This window comes from Lepidochelys kempii, chromosome 8, assembly GCF_965140285.1.
Source record: "Lepidochelys kempii isolate rLepKem1 chromosome 8, rLepKem1.hap1, whole genome shotgun sequence".
Taxonomy (NCBI): domain Eukaryota; kingdom Metazoa; phylum Chordata; order Testudines; family Cheloniidae; genus Lepidochelys; species Lepidochelys kempii.
Genome location: NC_136387.1, coordinates 43,214 through 63,686, shown reverse-complemented (window position 1 = coordinate 63,686; position 20,473 = coordinate 43,214). Strand labels below are relative to the sequence as shown.

The 20,473-nt window shown below is 44.4% G+C and overlaps 2 long non-coding RNA genes across 2 annotated transcripts; one reads left to right on the top strand and one right to left on the bottom strand.

Annotated features, from left to right (window-relative positions):
* The first annotated feature begins 322 nt into the window (after positions 1-322).
* LOC140916464 (uncharacterized) lies at positions 323-13,907 on the top strand. Its single transcript, XR_012160522.2, has 3 exons — positions 323-420; positions 13,293-13,373; positions 13,546-13,907. It is a non-coding gene; the product is annotated as an uncharacterized LOC140916464 (long non-coding RNA).
* Positions 13,466-20,250, bottom strand: LOC140916463 (uncharacterized). Its single transcript, XR_012160521.1, has 2 exons — positions 20,142-20,250; positions 13,466-13,649 (listed from the first exon to the last, which is right to left on the bottom strand). It is a non-coding gene; the product is annotated as an uncharacterized LOC140916463 (long non-coding RNA).
* Positions 20,251-20,473: the final 223 nt, after the last annotated feature.

The window sequence follows — 20,473 nt, the reverse complement described above, 5'->3', positions numbered from 1 at the left end:
CCAGAGACTGCTGTTTGTGATGTCCTCGTACGATGGGGGGGGGGGGAGTGTGTGTGTGTGTGTGTGTGTGTGAGACGTGTTCCTTTAACCTTTCCCATTTTTTCCTTTTTTTAAAAAAAATTGATTGCTGTTCAATAATTTGTATTTGCTTTGAACTGTAGGTAATGATCAGTGGGTCAGGGAAGTGTCCAGTATGAAGAGAGCACTCCGGAGTGGGGACACCCTAGCCCAGGGGTCGGCATCCTTTGAGAAGTGGCATGCCAAGTCTTCATTAATTTAATGTTTTGCATGCCAGTAATAAATTTTACCTTTACAGGGTCCCCCGACGGAACCCCAGACTGGCAGCGGGCTGAGTGGGGCTGGCGGCCAGGACTCTGGCTGGCAGGGGCCGGGCGGCTGGGACCCCAGACCAGCAGCAAGGTGAGCGGGACCAGGGGCTGGTATCCCAGGCCAGCAGCAGGCTGAGCGGGGCCGATGGCAGGAACCCCGGCTGGCAAGGGGCCGGCGGCCAGAATCCCAGACCGTCAGCAGCCTGAGTGGGGTGGCGGACAGAACCCCAGACCGGCCGCAGCTCAGCCCACCGCTGGTCTGGGGATCCAGCCGCCAGCTCCTACCAGCCGGGATCCCAGCTGCTGACCCTGCTCAGCCCACTGCCAGCCTGGGGTTCCGTTCACTGAGGCCAGCAGCAGGCTGAGCGGGGCCAGCAGCCGAGACCCTGGCTGACAAGGGGCTGGCGGCCTGAACTCCAGACCGTCAGAGGCCTGAGCGGGGCTGGCGGACAGAACCCCAGACTGGCAGACTACCGCTGGTCTGGGGTTCCGTCTGCTGGCTCCTGCCAGCTGGGGTCCCGGCTGCCGGCCCCACTTAGCCTGCTGCCAGCCGGGGCTTCCGTTCACCCAGGCCAGCAGTGGGATGAGTGGGGCTGGTGGCCGAGACCCCAGCTGGCAAGGGGCCAGCGGCTGGAACCTCAGACCGGCAGCGGGCTGAGCTGGCCCCACGCAGCCCGCTGCCGGCCTGGGGTTCCGTTCACCCAGGCAGGCAGCGGGCTGAGTGGGGCTGGCGGCTGGGACCCCGGCTGGCACCAGCGTGCCTGTAAAAATCGGCTTGTGTGCCGCCTTTGGCACGAGTGTCGCAGGTTGCCGACCCCTGCCCTAAGTGACCATGACAAAGTTGAGGTTTGAGCCCCCCAGGAATCTTGGGCCCAGCCTTCTTGGGGTTACGAGGACTCTGCACACAGGAGCGTGGAAGGGGAGCCCTGAAGGTCAGGTAGGCCTCTGGATAAAGGAAGTGGGAGTGAGGATTCAGATCCGTTCGCTAGCCCATTCCCCCGGGGTAGTGTATAAACCAGGAAAGTTCCCTTCAGTAGCGGGACCATTCTCCCTCTTACACAATGCTGTGGCTAAGAGGGCTAACAGAACCTTTGGATGTATAATTAGGAGAATATCAAGTAGGACTAGGAAGGTGGTATTATTTCTGTACACAGCGGTAGTGAGACCATTACTGGAATACTGTGTCCAGTTCTGGTGTCCACACTTAGAAAAGGATGTTGAAAAATTAGAAAGGGTTCAGAAAAGCGCTACAAAGATGATTGGAGATCTGGAAAATATGCCTTATAGCAAGAAACTCGTCTTTTTAGTATATTCTAAAAAGGTTAAGTGGTGACTTTATCATGGTCTACAGCAGGGGTTCTCAAGCTGGGGGTCGGGACCCCTCAGGGGTCGCGAGGTTATTACATGGGGGGTCACAAGCTGTTGGCCGCCACCCCAAACCCTGCTTTGCCTCCAGGATTTATAATGGTATTAAATATATTAAAAAGTGTTTTTAATTTATAAGGGGGGGTTGCACTCAGAGGCTTGCTATGTGAAAGGGGTCACCAGTTTAAAGGTTTGAGAACCACTGGTCTACAGGTACCTCCAGGGGGAAGAGATTTCTGAGAGTAAATGGCTTTTTAGCAAAAAAAAAAAAAAAAACCCACGAGATCCAATGATTGGAAACTGAAGCTAGACAAGACCACGTCATACTAGACATAAGGTGCAAAGTTTCAACAGTGAGTTATTAACCATTGGAACAACTTACCTAATGGTGAAGTCTCAATCACCTGAAGTCTTTAAATCGAAAAGAATGGATATCATTCTAACAGATATGCTGTTGTTCAAATAGAAGTTAAGGGCTTGATGCAGAAATTACTGAGTTAGGTTGTCTGCCCTGTGTCATGCAAAAAGTCAGACTACATGCTGATAATGGTCTTGTGATAGGGAGTCAATCCTGTCCTAACACCAACAAGATTAAAAGGGCCTGAGAATCCTGACACCTCACTGATTGCAGCTCGGGAGTGAATGGCCAGGTGAAAGGGCTAGACTTAGAAGAGGAGAAAAATGGTTAATTTAGAAGAGGAGACCTGGGGAATAGGATGTAGTGAGTGCCCTCTCTCTGGGAAGGGACTTGATAAAAACCTAAAAAAGCTGGAAGAACTGAGAAACACACAGCCTGCTCCTGAGGCAAGCCTTTAGTCTCACTGTCTCACATGACCTTCTCATAAGCAAACTAGGAAAATATAGCTTAGATGAACCTGTTGTGGGTGCACAACTGGCTGGGAAACCGTACTCAGAGAGTAGTTATCAATGGTTCACAATCAAGCTGGAAAGGCATAATGAGTGGGGTCCTACTGGGATCTGTTCTGGGTCCAGTATCTTCATAAATTTTGTGGATAATGGCATAGAGAGTACACTTGTAAACTTTGAGGACGACCCCCCCGCTGGGAGGGGTTACAAGCGCTTTGGAGGACAGGATTAAAAGTCAAATGATCTGGACAAACTGGAGAAATGGTCTGAAATAGAAAGGATGAAATTCAAGGATGATTCAAGATTCTGCAGACTCATAAACCTGGAGATGCCACCCAGCTTGCTGGTGAGCACCAGCCCTTCACTGTTAGAAATGAGACCAGATGACGATCCTGAGGCCTGCCTGGTCACCCTTGAGTTGCCACTGTTACTCTGTCAGAGAAGGAGTTCCTGAGCCATCTGCTTAGACAACCAGATGCCATCTAAACTGTCTATATCATGATAAATTTTGAAAACTGCATCCAGTTCATTCCAGTATTTCAGAGAATGTTCTAGTTATCAGTGGGCAGAAGAACCCTGTTAAATTTGGTGAAAATTGGAAAACCAGAAAAGTCTGATTTCCACTAAAAATGGTCCCTGAAAGCACGACCTGATGCTGGAGGCACAGGAAGCTCTCTGATGCAATCCGATGCTGCCTATGTAGATCACAGAGAGGCTGCTAGAGTATTGCACACTTCCTTGTATTATATAGGCCAAACTGTGAACCCAGCCAGGCCACTTACCCTACTTTGGCCCCCTAAGCTGGTCCTTCCCAGCCCTGTTTGGGCCTCTGTTTGCGGACCCCTAAACCATTTCAAATGGACATGCAGAGCCCTTTGGAAATCTTACACATTGTCTACAGACCCCCCCAGGGGTCTGCGGACCACAGGTTGAAAACCACTGGTCTATGGTGTTTCACACCATTTTCTCCCTCGTGTATTTATACGATTGACATATACTGAAATCTCTGGAAGGAAACAGCTATGGTAACAGGGTTTGTAATAACATGTGAGTGGAAAGAATCTGAAAAGGCAAATAAGAAAATTGAGTCTGGCTGAATAATCAAGACACAGGATGAAAATGTTTTTGGCCAAGTAACTTAGAAAACTAAGAGCAAAGCCTCTTTTTATGGTCATAAGTTGTGTTGCTTTCATTTTGTCTCTTGATGACATGTTGAACCTTTAGTCTCTCTGACTTATGGAAAGTGTTACAGAAACATTTCCTGTGTCACACTGACTGAGATGCAATGAGAAACCACAGTGCTTATTTCTGGTAGTGACGCAGCAATATGGAAACAAATTTGTTGTGGAAGGTTTTGGGTTTTTTTTTAGAACAAACTAGTTACATAAATCTTAATGCAAAGATTTACAGACATATCTAGAAAGTTTTGCCCTTTGTATGGGCATTCAGTTTTATTCTCCATTTTTTCTTATCAGATAAAGATTTTTAGTGTCAGTGCTGCATGGGGGCAGGAGAGGGAGAAAGGAACGGATGCTCGTAACTGTCATTTCAGATGTAATTGCAGGGAAAGTATAAAATCATTCAGGGCTCTTAGGAGAACAGAAAGACTTTGGATTTGTTCTCAAATGCATGAGCACAGTCACAGACAAGTAATGACTCTGGACCAAAGTCAGCACTGGTGTCAGTGGGTGCAGCTTTCCTGTAAGTCAAATGGAAGTTGCACCTGCTTAAACAAGAGCTGAGTTTAGCTCTCAGTTTAATTGGTATTTATTGCCTGCAGTGGTATCATGTGACTAGACCACCCAAGAGGAACAAAAGGAACAAATCATGGTAGAGGAGTTTGTAGCAGAAGTAGAGTGGATACTTTGCCTCCAGCTTGTAACTTGCTGTGCTTTTGAGTCTACTGAAGATTCTTACATTATGAGATGGTGTCAGCAAGAGGAGCAAAGGTGTTTCATTTTTAACTGGGCTTCAGAATGGAAGCAACACCCAAGACCAGCATCTCATATTTGAGTGCTTCCCATCCTTTCCATGCTCCTGTTAGTTGCACAAGCATTTCTGAAGGTGACCCTCAGTTTCTGAATGGACTATTCAGTGTCATGTGGGTACCCTGCCTGAAGTCTTGTTCCTATGGAACTCTATATGCAGGGACGGTGGTGCAAAAAGACAATGCAGCCTCAAGCTTATTGCCCTAAATCTCAGAAGTTCGTGGGAGGAGACTCGTTCCTCATCCCTTTTGGAGGGGGGATCCCCCTTTAAAGTGTCCCTGGGGCAGCTGCTGACTGCAGAAACCCTGTCCATGGTTACATTAGAGTCATGCTGCCAGGAAGCTGTGGTGGGACAGGCTACTAGGGACACGGAGCCAATGTAAAGACACAATATACCTGGCCTCCCTCGATCCCCAGGTTTGTGGGTGGGACGTATGGCCTGTTCAGTGCAGAGCTAGCATTCCTCTCCATTAAAGTCTCCCTACAAATCAATCACCTCTGTCCCGAACCAATTTTAAATTTAACAACAGTGTTGCAAGTCGTGAGATTAGTATCCAGGCTTGTTCAGTGATGCTGTCAACAAATCCCAGGACATAGACATCACTCAGCCTTGTTTGGGCTCTTTCCTATTCCTTTGATTTAACGGACGTGCTGCCAAGGTTCTTTTTTCCCTTATATTTTACTCAGGGCATCTTTATGGTGCTTCTCTTTTACCCATGGACATTTTTTTATTTGCTACATCTTGCACCAGCTCCCATTAGCAGGTGAGATTCTGTGGCCTATGTTATGCAGAAGGTCAGGCTAGATCATAAGGGACACCTCCGATTTTAGAAATCGGTGAATCTCTCTTGCTGGGTCACTGGTATTTGCAGTAGCTAAGCTTGCTGTACCAGTTGCACCACTCATTTCAGTGTTAGTTCAGAAATTACCTGTAATTTTTCTGAAAAAGTACCTTGTTTACAATCCCAGCTACTAGATGATCTCACATTTTCTTTCATGTTGATACCAATTTCACATTGCTCTGCTTGTTCATTTAGGGCCCTTGTACAGGCTTTGAAACTTTCTCTGGGCCTCAGCTCCCTTTGGCAAAGCCACACCTCATCATATATTACAGTCTTTTTGAAATGGTTTGTTCGTCTGACTTTTTAGAACTATGTCATAGTTATTATCTCCTTCTAGTCAATCCAGTCTATGGGTTTATCAAACTGAGCCTTGGGGAAGGTTGAACTTTAGCATTTTCTTTTCCTCTTATCTTCTGATACCATGTAATGTGATAATGGTTACAAAAATCACAGAAAGAGCTGCTTTTTTTCTATCAATGAACAAGGAACTTTATTAGAGTAAGGAAAACAGTATCATCCTAAAGCAGCATATCTCTCTCTGCTTCACATAGAGCTTCTGTCCAGGAACTTCACCAGCCCCTTTTGTCAGGCTTTCTGCTACAGACAAGGGTGGCACTAAGGGAGACTTGTGGGGGCTATAGCCACCCCAAAATTTGCCTTAGCCCCACCCTCACGCCCCGTAGCCACCCTGTAGCAGCTGCTGGTCTCCAGCCACCCAGCTCTGAAGGTAGAGTGGAGAAAGCAGCAGTTGCTTGATGGTTGGGCACCCAGCTCCAGCAGCAGTGGAGAAGTAATCCCAGGCGGGGGGACGGGGTGCCTGAGAGCAGCCCCCAGGGCATGCCACCCAGTCCTGATGAAGGATCCAAGGCTCCCCCACAGTGGCCCAGACTGACCTGCTGGTCCCCTGCCTGTGGTCGCTGCTTCCCAAGGGTTTTGCCAGTCCTGGAGCCAGGTCCCCGTGCCCAACCAGCTCTTACCAGCTGCGAGCAGACAGCGCACTGCGCTGCCCAACTCCAGCCTCTGATGTAGAGGGGTAGAGCCACAGAGGGGGCAGGGCCTTATGGTGGGGGGGTACAGCCCCTCAATTTTCTGTCTGGTCCACCTCATCTCCCCCACCAGGAAGAGGCTGGTGCCCTCAACTACAGATTTAAAGAAACAGTCCACTTTTTCACACAGGCAGTACCAGTGGTTTCTGTCCCAAAAAAGCTTGTGAATATGTGAAACTATAGACGTTCTTGTTAACTGCTGGAAATGGCTCACCTTGATTATCACTACAAAGGGTTTTCCTCCCCCCCGCACTGGTAATAGCTCATCTTAAGTGAACTTATGCTCAAATAAATTGGTTAGTTTCTAAGGTGCCACAAGTACTCCTTTTCTTTTTGCGAATACAGACTAACATGGCTGTTACTCTGAAACCTCTCCTTATAGTGTGCATGATAAACACCCATTTTTTCATGTTCTGTGTGTATATAAATCTCCTCACTGTATTTTCCACTGAATGCGTCTGATGAAGTGAGCTGTAGCTCACGAAAGCTTATGCTTAAATAAATTGGTTAGTCTCTAAGGTGCCACAAGTCCTCCTTTTCTTTTTATGTTAACATAAACAGTGAAAAGGGAGAGGGATGTTCATTCCTTATAGAGACGATATCTCCAAAAATTGGCACAGGCACCTTCTTTCTCATTACTTGATGAAGCAACCCTTTCAATATTTATTACCTCCTTTGACTATTATCTCTTTTTACCGTTTACCTTTTAACATTGGCAAGTCTCCTGAAATATTTTGCACACAATTACTCCGGTTCTGTGGGAACAGCAGAGGGTAGCCTTTACCAGCATGAATTAGAATATTACCCATGGTTCAGTGAAAGAGATATAAAATGTTAAATCCACAGGATTAAAACTGAACAAAGGAAAGGAAGTGACAGAGGAGACAAAAGACCTGTGTGTACTGGTTGATCACAGGATGACTATGAGCTGTCAATGTGATGCGGCCATGAAAAAGGCTAATGCAATCCTAGGATACATCAGGCAAGGTATTTCCAGTAGAGACAGGGAAGTGTTAGTACCGTTATACAAGGCACTTTTGAGACTTCATCTAGAATACTGTGTGCAATTCTGGTCTCCCATGTTTAAGAAAGATGAATGCAAAATGGAACAGGTACAGAGAAGGGCTATTAGGATGATCAGAGGAATGGAAAACCTACCTCACGAGAGGAGACTTAAGGAGCTTGGCTTGTTTAGCATAATCAAATGACGGCTGAGGGGAGATATGATTGCTCTTTATAAGTACATCAGAGAGATAAACACCAGGGAGGGAGAGGAGGTAAATTAAGGGCCAGTGTTTCCCCAGAACAAATGAATATAAACTGTCCATCAATAAGTTTAGACTTGAAATTAGTTGAAGGATTCTAGCCATAAGAGGACTGAAGTTCTGGAACCGACTTCCAGGAGGAGTAGGGGAGGCATAAAACCTAACTTGTTTCAAAACTGAGCTTGATAAGTTTATGAAGGGGATGGTATGATGAGGTTGCCTACAATGGCATATGGCTTACTCACAACTGCTATTAGCAAATATCTCCAACAGCTGAAGATGGGACACTAGATGAGGTGGACTCTGAGTTACTGTAGCTAATGCTTTCCCAGGTGTCTGACTGGTGGGACTCAACCTATTTGGGGTAAGGAAGGAATTTTTCCCCAGGGCAGATTGGCAGAGACCCTGGGTTTTTTTTCACCTTCCTCTGCAGCATGGGGCATGGATAACCTACTGGTTTGAACTAGTGTAAATGGTGGCTTCTCTGTAACCTGAAGTCCTTAAATCAAGATTTGAGGTTTTAGTAATTCAGCCAGAGGTTATAGATCTATTACATGAGTGGATGGTGAGGTTCTGTGGCCTGTTATGTGCAGGAGGTCAGACTAGATGGCCATGATGGTCCCTTCTGGCCTTAAAGTCTGTGAGTCTATGAGCAACACCAGATAAATTATCTAGGTCAGAGATGAGATTCTACCAGAACAGACAACGAGGAGTCCTTGTGGCACCTTAGAGACTAACAAATGTATCTGGGCATAGGCTTTCGTGGGCTAAAACCCACCTTGACTTTAGCAAAGCTTTTGATACTGTCTCCCACAGTATTCTTGCCAGCAAGTTGAAGTATGGGCTTGATGAATGGACTATAAGGTGGACAGAGAGCTGGCTAGATCGTTGGGCTCAATGGGTAGTGATCAATGGCTCCATGTCTAGTTGGCAGCCAGTATCAAGCAGAGTGCCCCAAGGGTCAGTCCTGGGGCTGCTTTTATTCAATATCTTCATTAATGATCTAGAGGATGGTGTGGGCTGCACCCTCAGCAAGTCTGCAGATGACACTAAACTGGGAGGAGTGTTGGATATGCTGGAGGGTAGGGATAGGCTACAGAGGGACCTAGACAAATTAGAGGATTGGGCCAAAAGAAATTTGATGAGGTTCAACAAGGACAAGTGCAGAGTCCTGCACTTAGAACGGAAGAATCCCATGGACCGCTACAGACTAGGGACCGAATGGCTCGGCAGCAGTTCTGCAGAAAAGGACCTAGGGGTTACAGCGGATGAGAAGCTGGATATGAGTCAACAGTGTGCCCTTGTTGCCAAGAAGGCTAACGGCATTTTGGGCTGTATCAGTAGGGGCATTGCCAACAGATCGAGGGACATGATCGTTCCCTTCTATTCGACGTTGGTGAGGCCTCATCTGGAGTACTGTGTCCAGTTTTGGGTCCCACACTACAAGAAGGATGTGGAAAAATTGGAAAGCATCCAGCGGAGGGCAACAAAAATGATTAGGGGACTGGAACACATGACTTATGAGGAGAGGCTGAGGGAACTGGGATTGATTAGTCTGCAGAAGAGAAGAATAAGGGGGGATTTGATAGCTCCTTTCAACTACCTGAAAGGGGGTTACAAAGAGGATGGATCTTGATCTTTCTCAGTGGACCAGATGACAGAACAAGGAATAATGGTCTCAAGTTGCAGTGGGGGAGGTTTAGGTTGGATATTAGGAAAAACTTTTTCAGTAGGAGAGTGGTGAAGCACTGAAATGTGTTACTTAGGGAGGTGGTGGTATCTCCTTTCTTTTAACAGGAGTACTTGTGGCACCTTAGAGACTAACAAATTTATTAGAGCATAAGCTTTTGTGGGCTACAGCCCACTTCATTGGATGCATAGAATGGAACATATAGTAAGAAGAAATATATATCCATACAGATAAGTTGGAAGTTGCCATACAAACTGTGAGAGGCTAATTAGTTAAGATGAGCTATTATCAGCAGGAGAAAAAAACTTTTGTAGTGATAATCACCCATATCACTACAAAAGTTTTTTTTCTCTTGCTGATAATAGCTCATCTTAACTAATTAGCCTCTCACAGGTTTCAGCGTAACAGCCGTGTTAGTCTGTATTCGCAAAAAGAAAAGGAGTACTTGTGGCACCTTAGAGACTAACCAATTTATTTGAGCATAAGCTTTCGTGAGCTACAGCTCACTTCATCGGATGCATACTGTGGAAAGTGTAGAAGATCTTTTTATATACACACAAAGCATGAAAAAATACCTCCTCCCACCCCACTCTCCTGCTGGTAATAGCTTATCTAAAGTGATCACTCTCCTTACAATGTGTATGATAATCAAGTTGGGCCATTTCCAGCACAAATCCAGGTTTTCTCACGCCTCCGCCCCCCACACACACACAAACCCACTCTCCTGCTGGTTATAGCTTATCTAAAGTGACCACTCTCCTTACAATGTGTATGATAATCAAAGTGGGCCATTTCCAGCACAAATCCAGGTTTTAACAAGAACATCCGGGGGGGGGGTACCTTGCATAATGACTTAGCCACTCCCAGTCTCTATTCAAGCCTAAGTTAATTGTATCCAATTTGCAAATGAATTCCAATTCAAAGGTTTCTCGCTGGAGTCTGGATTTGAAGTTTTTTTTGTTGTAAGATAGCAACTTTCATGTCTGTAATCGCGTAACCAGAGAGATTGAAGTGTTCTCCAACTGGTTTATGAATGTTTTAATTCTTGACATCTGATTTGTGTCCATTTATTCTTTTACGTAGAGACTGTCCAGTTTGACCAATGTACATGGCAGAGGGGCATTGCTGGCACATGATGGCATATATCACGTTGGTGGATGTGCAGGTGAACGAGCCTCTGATAATGTGGCTGATAATATTAGGCCCTGTGATGGTGTCCCCTGAATAGATATGTAGGCACAGTTGGCAATGGGCTTTGTTGCAAGGATAGGTTCCTGGGTTAGTGGTTCTGTTGTGTGGTATGTGGTTGCTGGTGAGTATTTTCTTCAGGTTGGGGGGCTGTCTGTAGGCAAGAACTGGCCTGTCTCCCAAGATTTGTGAGAGTGTTGGGTCATCCTCCAGGATAGGTTGTAGATCCTTAATAATGCGTTGGAGGGGTTTTAGTTGGGATCTGAAGGTGACGGCTAGTGGCGTTCTGTTATTTTCTTTGTTAGGCCTGTCCTGTAGTAGGTGACTTCTGGGAACTCTTCTGGCTCTATCAATCTGTTTCTTCACTTCCGCAGGTGGGTACTGTAGTTGTAAGAATGCTTGATAGAGATCTTGTAGGTGTCTGTCTCTGTCTGAGGCGTTGGAGCAAATGCGGTTGTATCGCAGAGCTTAGCTGTAGACGATGGATCGTGTGGTGTGGTCAGGGTGAAAGCTGGAGGCATGTAGGTAGGAATAGCGGTGAGTAGGTTTCCGGTATAGGGTGGTGTTTATGTGACCATCGTTTATTAGCACTGTAGTGTCCAGGAAGTGGATCTCTTGTGTGGACTGGACCAGGCTGAGGTTGATGGTGGGATGGAAATTGTTGAAATCATGGTGGAATTCCTCAAGGGCTTTTTTTCCATGGGTCCAGATGATGAAGATGTCATCAATATAGCGCAAGTAGAGTAGGGGCGTTAGGGGACGAGAGCTGAGGAAGCATTGTTCTAAGTCAGCCATAAAAATGTTGGCATACGGTGGGGCCATGCGGGTACCCATAGCAGTGCCGCTGATCTGAAGGTATACATTGTCCCCAAATGTAAAATAGTTATGGGTAAGGACAAAGTCACAAAGTTCAGCCACCAGGTTAGCCGTGACATTATCGGGGATAGTGTTCTTGATGGCTTGTAGTCCGTCTTTGTGTGGAATGTTGGTGTAGAGGGCTTCTACATCCATAGTGGCCAGGATGGTGTTATCAGGAAGATCACCGATGGATTGTAGTTTCCTCAGGAAGTCAGTGGTGTCTCGAAGGTAGCTGGGAGTGCTGGTAGCGTAGGGCCTGAGGAGGGAGTCTACATAGCCAGACAATCCTGCTGTCAGGGTGCCAATGCCTGAGATGATGGGGCGCCCAGGGTTTCCAGGTTTATGGATCTTGGGTAGTAGACAGAATATCCCAGGTCGGGGTTCCAGGGGTGTGTCTGTGCGGATTTGATCTTGTGCTTTTTCAGGGAGTTTCTTGAGCAAATGCTGTAGTTTCTTTTGGTAACTCTCAGTGGGATCAGAGGGTAATGGCTTGTAGAAAGTGGTGTTGGAGAGCTGCCGAGCAGCCTCTTGTTCATATTCCGACCTATTCATGATGACAACAGCACCTCCTTTGTCAGCCTTTTTGATTATGATGTCAGAGTTGTTTCTGAGGCTGTGGATGGCATTGTGTTCCACATGGCTGAGGTTATGGGGCAAGTGATGTACTGGAAATGGCCCAACTAGATTATCATACACATTGTAAGGACAGTGATCACTTTAGATAAGCTATTACCAGCAGGAGAGTGGGGTGGGAGGAGGTATTTTTTCATGCTTTGTGTGTATATAAAAAGATCTTCTACACTTTCCACAGTATGCATCTGATGAAGTGAGCTGTAGCTCATGAAAGCTTATGCTCAAATAAATTGGTTAGCCTCTCACAGTCTGTATGGCAACTTCCAACTTATCTGTATGTATATATATTTCTTCTTCTATATGTTCCATTCTATGCATCCGATGTGGGCTGTAGTCCACAAAAGCTTATGCGCTAATAAATTTGTTAGTCTCTAAGGTGCCACAAGGACTCCTGTTCTTTTTGCTGATACAGACTAACACGGCTGCTACTCTGAATCCTTTCTTTGAGGTTTTTAAGGTCAGGCTTGACAAAGCTGTGGCTGGGATGATTTAGTTGGGGATTGGTCCTGCTTTGAGCAGGGGGTCAGACTAGATGACCTCCTGAGGTTCCTTCTAACCCTGATATTCTATGATTCCATGATTCATCAGATGCATGGAGTGTAAAATGCAGTAGAGAGGTATAAATACACAGCATATACCTCTCTACTGTATTTTCCACTCCATGCATCTGATGAAGAGGGTTTTAGCCCACGAAAGCTTATGTCCAAATAAACGTGTTAGTCTCTAAGGTGCCACAAGGACTCCTGGTTGTTTTTGCTGATACAGACTAACACGGCTACCCCTCTGAAACCTACCAGGATAGAGACACTTTAAGAGACAGGAAAGTGTTTGAATACTTTGGGAAGCATTTATCAGCTCTGTCTGCAATGCCACAACCCTGACAGGAGCTTTTACAGTCTGTAATGTCATGCTTTCCAAATTAATGATTTTTCTGGATTTTTTGTATCTGTGCCTGAGAGTATATAGAACTGCAGTCAGCCTTGTTATACTCCTGCTTAACATATATGAAGTTACAGTTCTGCTTATATATTGTATGTATTTGGTAACAAACCACAAATAAATATGCAAACTTTCTGCTTCTAGCACATCTATGTTCTGCTTAGCTATAGCAGACCACTCCCTAGCCCTTATTTAAGCACAGGGAAGAGTTCCCTCTTGTGGCTGGATAATATTACTACAAATTATATAATTATGCTTCCTTTCTTTTGGGTTGTAATTTAGATTCCATGGAATTAATGGACATGTGGTGGACATCATCTGGATTGTGTGGTATAGAAGTTTTATCAGTATGAGTATGGTATGGTAAGTAAGTAGTGAAGCTGAAAGTGAGTTATGTAGGTCATTCCAAAAGAGTGCCAATGAGGCCTTTATCACAACTCATCTTACAGGAAAACTATTTAAAATTTAATTTATTCTATTCATTTTAAAAAACATTTATTAAGGCTACTTTTGTATCTCTTTCCTTCTCTCTCAGCCCCTCCGCCCCACCTCCATAGCTGTAAAGCCAGATGCCTTGGTGACCATGGCCCAGATAGATCCTTTGAAGATCTGGAGGTCCATGAGTACAACTGTGCAGGACTGAAAAGGAGAGGAAAATATTATTAATATATTTTAACATGTTCAAAATGACCTACAAAAGGTTTTCTTTGTATAAAAATGTCATAACTTAAGAGTCAGATATCTTGGTACCGTCTGGGAACAGAAACACATCCCATATATCCCACTGAGAAGCTGGAATCTCCCCCCTCCCCCTTTCCAATAGTATAAAGCTTCCATTTCTAACATTGCAGACGTGTAATAAATTACACCATAAACCTGTTGGTGATTCTTTTGTAATGGCAGCTACTTAAACTTGTTTAGATCTTTGGAAAGTTAAAAATAGTTCCCGGAGAAAATGGAATTGGGGAGAGAAAACAGGTGTGGCAATCAGAGGTGCATGATAAATAAAAGCTAAGGCATGTGAATTGAAACAATTAACAGGTGGGCTATAAACTGAATTATTTGGGGGTATACCTGATAACCAGATTAAAGTAAGGTTTTTGCAAGAAATGGATTTGACTTTGTCAAAAAACAGTAGGTGTTCCAAACTTGTGAAAACTCTGCTTCCCACATAAAAGTATTAGCAAGCAAGAAAAGAAGTGCATCTAATTAAAAATGCATACCATAGCATTTAGACAGAGAATACAAAGTTTAACCAAACAGCATATATTAGATTTGAGTGAAATAAAAGCGGAGGCAATCACAAAAGGAAGCAAAGGTGTCCAGCACTAGCAATACAAGCAACTATTTTGCAAAAGCATGCTGTTTTCAGCACAAATTGCAAAGAAATTCAAAAGCAAATTATATTCATGAACAAAGGACAAAGCTCTGATAATGGAGAAACTGTTGTCTTTTTTTTTTTTTTTTTTGCACAGGGGGTGTCTTAATATGTTTACAAAGCAAGGTAATACATCAAATTAGGTTGTGACTTAAATTATCTAAAAGTAAATTTCAAAAACAGTACTAGCGGCAAAGAGTGCTATGGCACCTTATAGACTAACAGACATATTGGAGCATAAGCTTTCTTGGGTGAATACCCACTTCGTCGGATGCCACCATGCAACAGTACTGAAACTGTCTGCAAGAAAATCATTGCCAGCATATGCAAAAAGGTAAATGACCCTCAATATTAAAATACAGAAATAAGTTTATTTAATTAAGTAGGTGCAAAATGAGCCTCTGTGGCAATGCAACAGTAATAGGTCTGTATAGGGACAGATCACTGATTGGGGCTTAACATTTTTTTCCCCGACTTTAATGCTGTGTAGGACTTCTAGAGAAAATGTCCTTACTGTGCTTTAAAAATGTTAAAATGGAATGTTAAAACCACTGGTTACAACCTGTTCAGGAAGGAAAGAATGGGTAAAAGAGATGTAGGAAGGTGGCACTTTACATTAAAGGTTTCAGAGTAGCAGCCGTGTTAGTCTGTATTCGCAAAGAGAAAAGGAATACTAGTGGCAATTTATTTGAGCATAAGCTTTCGTGAGCTACAGCTCACTTCATCGGATGCATTCAGTGGAAAATACAGTGACATTACTTGCTTTAGAGTTGTTGCTAACTCAGATCTGCAAATGGATCAGTGTTCTAACTAAAAAAGCCCTGGTTGTGGGAGGGGGTGTCCTAGCAGAATTTAGGGTATGTCTATACTGCAGCTGGGAGCGAGCCTCAGTTAGCTGTCAGCCTCAGCTACCTGGGCTTGAGTTAGCCTGCTAAAAATAGCAGCGAGGATGTTGCACCTTGGACTCTCAAGCTTAAGGACTGGGCTGGAGAGCCCAAGCTCCAGCCCAAGCCACAGTGTCCACACTGTTCTTGTTAGTGTGCTAGCTCAAGTCCCACTTGCATGAGTTTGTTAACCAGGCTGCGAGACTCGCTCCCAGCTGCAGGGTAGACATAGCCTTACAGGCCACCAAATCAAACTAGAAAACAGGAGGAGCACCTGTATTTGCTGTATTGAAAGAGAAATGGTGGTGTAATGTGGGACTTCAATTTGGGAGACATGGTCTTGTGCAGCCAGTAGTAAAATATTATTAGAGTTTCTAAAATATTATAGATTATTTTCTAACACAAAAGGTATTGCACACAACACTAAGTAATGCTATTTTGGACTTCTTTATTATGGATAAAGATGAATTGATCACTGGACTGGAAGTTGGTGGTTGCCTAGGCACCAATGATCATTATGTGATTACATTTAGTTTGGGCAAACAGAGAACATGTCCTGATTCCATCCATTATGGGCAAAGAGAGGACAGTCCCAAACAGTAATATGTATATTTAGGGCTTCAAAAGGACTAATTTTCCAAAGATGAGGAAAATTATGAGGAAAATATATTGGGCAGAAAAATTTAGACAGAAAAATATGAATGATAACTGAGCGTTGTTTAAGAAGAGTTTAGTAGATGACCAAAAAGCCATAATTCTACAATTGTGAAAGAGGATAACTTTGTTTAAAAGACCATACTGGACGTGAGGTCAGGAAGGAACTTTCCCCAAGTCAGATTGGCAGATATCTTGAGGATTTTTCACCTTCCTCTGCAGAATAGGTCACAGTTCATTTGCTAGAATCATCTTGGTATATCTCACTTAATCAATTCATTGACATTGCAGGGGCCTCTGGGATTAGTGCATCTCAGTCCCTTGTGTTCACTTCTCTGGCGCATCACCTGAGGACGGTAGTACTTTGGTCTGATTTTGGTTGTTGGGCTTGGTGTGCAGGTGCTGGGTGGTGTTTAGTGGCCTTGTGATATACTGGAGGTCAGACAAGATGATCTGATGGTCACTGCTGTCTTTAAACTCTCTAACTCTCTGACTCTTTATCTACACTGCCACTTTACAGTGCTGCAACTTTCTCGCTCAGGGGTGTGAAAAAAAAAATCCCTGAGCGCTGCAAGTTTCAGTGCTGTAACGGGGCAATGTAGAGAGTGCACCAGCTCTGGGAGCCATGCTCCCAGCACTGGTAGCTACTCCCCTCGTGGGGGTGGGTTTTTTTACAGCACTGGGAGAGCTCTCTCCCAGTGCTGGTGCCGCGACTACACAGCCACATTGAAGCGCTGCCGCAGCAGTGCTTTAACATTGCTAATGAAGACATACCCTAAGAGGATAAATGAAGGCCACAATTAGAAATAAAAGACTAATATATAACAAATGGAAAAGGGGGGGGGAGGTATAGATAGCAATCAGTATAAATTAGAAGTTAAGAAAGAGATTTGAAGAGGGAAAATTCCAAGGCTGATGCACCTAAGCACAATAAGGATTTTTTTAAATGGTGAAATAGATCCATGACTCACCTCTGTGGTGAAAAACAGTGAAGAGGAACGCTGCCCACTACTAATGGCAATTATCAGTATCTATTTCAGAGGTTTAGTTATTAAAAATGAGGATTGCTGAATAATAAGGCAATAGTTGAAAACAAATTCCAGAAAGTTTTGTGAAATCTACATAGTAACAAGAGCACTTAATTCATTTAAATCACCACTTTAGACTCATCAGCAAGAATGAATTTCATTATCCTGCCTAGATCTTAGTATGAATTTGTGTGTTCAGTTTTTTAAAAACTACACTGCTTTCATCTCACTTCAGACTGGAAAATCTGTGGCCTTGTCTACATACAAAATTGCACTGGATTACATAAGAACTTAAGAATGGTCACACTGGGTTAAACCAAAGGTTCATCTAGCCCAGTATCCTGTCTTCTGACAGTGGAGATATGAGGTGCTTCAGAGGGAATGAACAGAACAGGTAATCATAAAGTGATCCATTCCCTGTCGCCCATTCCCAGCTTCTGTCAAACGCAGGCTAGGGACACCATCTCTGCCCATCTTGGCTAATTGCCATTCATGGATCTATCCTCCATGACTTTATCTCGTTCTTTTTTGAACCCTGTTATAGTCTTGGCCTTCACAACATCCTCTGGCAAAGAGTTCCACAGGTTGACTGTGCATTGTGTGAAGAAATACTTCCTTTTATTTGCTTTAAACCTGCTGCCTATTAATTTCATTTGGTGACCCCTAGTTCTTGTGTTATGAGAAGGAGTATATAACACTTCCTTATTTACTTTTTCCACACCACTCATGATTTTATAGACCGTTACCATATTCCCCCTTAGTCTCTTTTCCAAGCTGAAAAGTCCCACTCTTATTAATCTCTCCTCATATGGCAACAGTTCCATACCTCTAATCATTTTTGTTGCCCTTTTCTGAACCTTTTCCAATTCCACTATATTTTTTTTTTAGATGGGGCAACCACATCTGTATGAAGTATTCAAGATGTGGGCATGGCTTGGATTTATATAGAGGCATCATGATCTTTTCTGTCATCTTATCTGTCCCTTTCTTAATGATTCCTAATATTCTGTTCGCTTTTTTGACTACCACTGCACATTGAGCGGATGTTTTCAGAGAGCTATCCACAATGACTCCAAGATATTTTTCTTGAGTGGTAACAGCTCATTTAGACCCCATCATTTTATATGTATAGTTGGGATTATGTTTTCCAATGTGCATTACTTTGCATTTATTAACATTGAATTTCATCTGCCATTTTGTTGCCCAGTCACCCAGTTTTGTGAGATCCCTTTGTAACTCTTCACAGTCTGCTTTGCACTTAACTATCTTGAGTGGTTTTCTATTATCTGCAAATTTTGCCACCTCACTGTTTACCTCATTTTCCAGATCATCTATGAATATGTTGAATAGGACTGGTCCCAGTACAGACTCTTGGAGGACACTACTATTTACCTTTCTCCATTCTGAAAACTGACCATTTATTCCTACCCTTTGTTTCCTATCTTTTAAACAGTTACCAATCCATGAGAGGACCTTCCATCTTATCCCATGACTACTTACTTTGCTTAAGAGCCTTTGGTGAGGGACCTTGTCAAAGGCTTTCTGAAAATCTAAGTACACTATATCCACTGGATCGCTCTTGTCCGCATGCTTGTTGACCCTCCCCTCCCCCAAAGAATTCTAGTAGATTGGTGAGGCATGATTTCCCTTTACAAAAACCATGTTGACTCTTCCCCAGCAAATCATGTTCATCTCTGTGTCTCACAATTCTGTTCTTTATTAGTTTCAACCAGTTTGCCCAATTCTGAAGTCAGGCTTACTGGCCTGTAATTGCCAGGATCACCTCTGGAGCCTTTTTTAAAAATTGGTGTCATATTAGCTATCCTCCAGTCATTTGGTACAGAAGATGATTTAAATTATAGGTTACAAACCACGGTTAGTAATTCTGCAATTTCACATTTGAGTTCCTTCAGTTTTTAAAGGGCAGACATTGATTTAACTTAATTCAATAAAGAATCAGTTTAAGCTAACTCAGCATACACTAGATTTAAAGTGATTTTAACAGTGTCAACAGAGGCTTTTGCACCCACCAAAAATTGGTTTACAAACTGGTTTTGGTTAAATCAGTGTAACTCCATGTTTAAATGAGGCCTAGGATCAATTTTAAATGGTGCAAAAGATCAAAATTAATGAGCACAGGGACTGTCTACTGCCAAGGCATTATAAAATGTTGATCTTCTAATGATTAAAAAAGAAAAATTGTCCCAATCTAGCCTAGCATTTGTGGAATCATCATTTTAATTCAACTAGATTCTTTCCATATGGACTTCCCTGCAGGGACTCCCTCTGTGTCATCTCTGAAACAGAGCTATTAGGAATGAGAGTGTTAGCTGGGGCTGATTATTGGTGTTTACACTGCTGTACATTTTATTTCTGCCTTTGCATAGTGCTCTAATCAAGCTATTTTCGAGCAGGATTGTCTAGCTGATAGTCTGCTAAATAAATAATGGATAAAGGGTTTTGCCCTTCTTTTTAAAACATTAAAGCAAAGGGAAAGTAGCCTGCAGCAAAAGGGAGCTTCGAAAGCCCGCAGTGACGTGGCCATGGGAGCAACCTCCTGAAATGATATTAGGAAACTTAGATCTTCTGAGCCAGCGTGGTGGGAAAGTGCTCAGACCTGCCGCCGAGCATCTCATCCAGGTGGACGAATTAACACAAGCTTCATATTTCTGCACAGTTGCCAACTGCTTGGAAATGTATTGAGATCTGGAAAACCCCGGGAAGAAAGATTGCCCCCTACCCTGGGAACTGGTGAACCTGGTGCTTGTCACTCTAAGTACTGAAGATGTTTATGACTCTTCGCCTTCACTGTAATCCTGGGCTCCCTGGCTCAGGGCCCATAAGTAATGGAACTGAGGGGGGCACACCCGCGCGCAGAGACCTGCTGTGAGGCAGTGTCTGGGGGGGTCTGGGGGGTTCTGCGGTGGGTTCCCCTGCTCCACCCGCAGGGCAGAGCCCCCAGAGGGTTGCTCCCTGTTAGGCTGGTATTCTGCAGTATTCGCGCAGCTCCAGCCGAGGAGCTCTCTATTCACGGGGCGATCTATCCTGCTCTCAGAGGACTGCGGGGGAAGCACTTGCAGAGGCGGCTGCGCAAGCTCAGTGCAATCTCACTGCGTCTCAGGCTCCCACTCGGCAAGAAGCCCAGAAAACCCCTAACAGCGAACCTCGGAGTAAATGGAGTGTCTACCTGGAGTCTTGGGGGTGATGTGCACGGAATCCCTGGGCTGAAGGGCGCGAACTCTTCTCCCTCCGCCTCGGTACCTGGCGCTAGAGCCAGATGCGGCGCTTAGTCACAGTTGGCCCGGCCCTAGGCACTAGGCGGCAGCACCGAGCCACTTATTTATAATTCCCCGAGATTCCCAATATTTTGCATCATCAGGAAATTCCCTTTCACTAGAAGCTGCAGCCTCTGCAGTGCGTGCACTGAGGGCGCTGTGCAGTCCTGAGCCAGCAGCATTTCTTCTGGCAACGCACGGGTCACTCTGGGGCTCTACAGCAGAGTTGGGACCAGCATGCTGA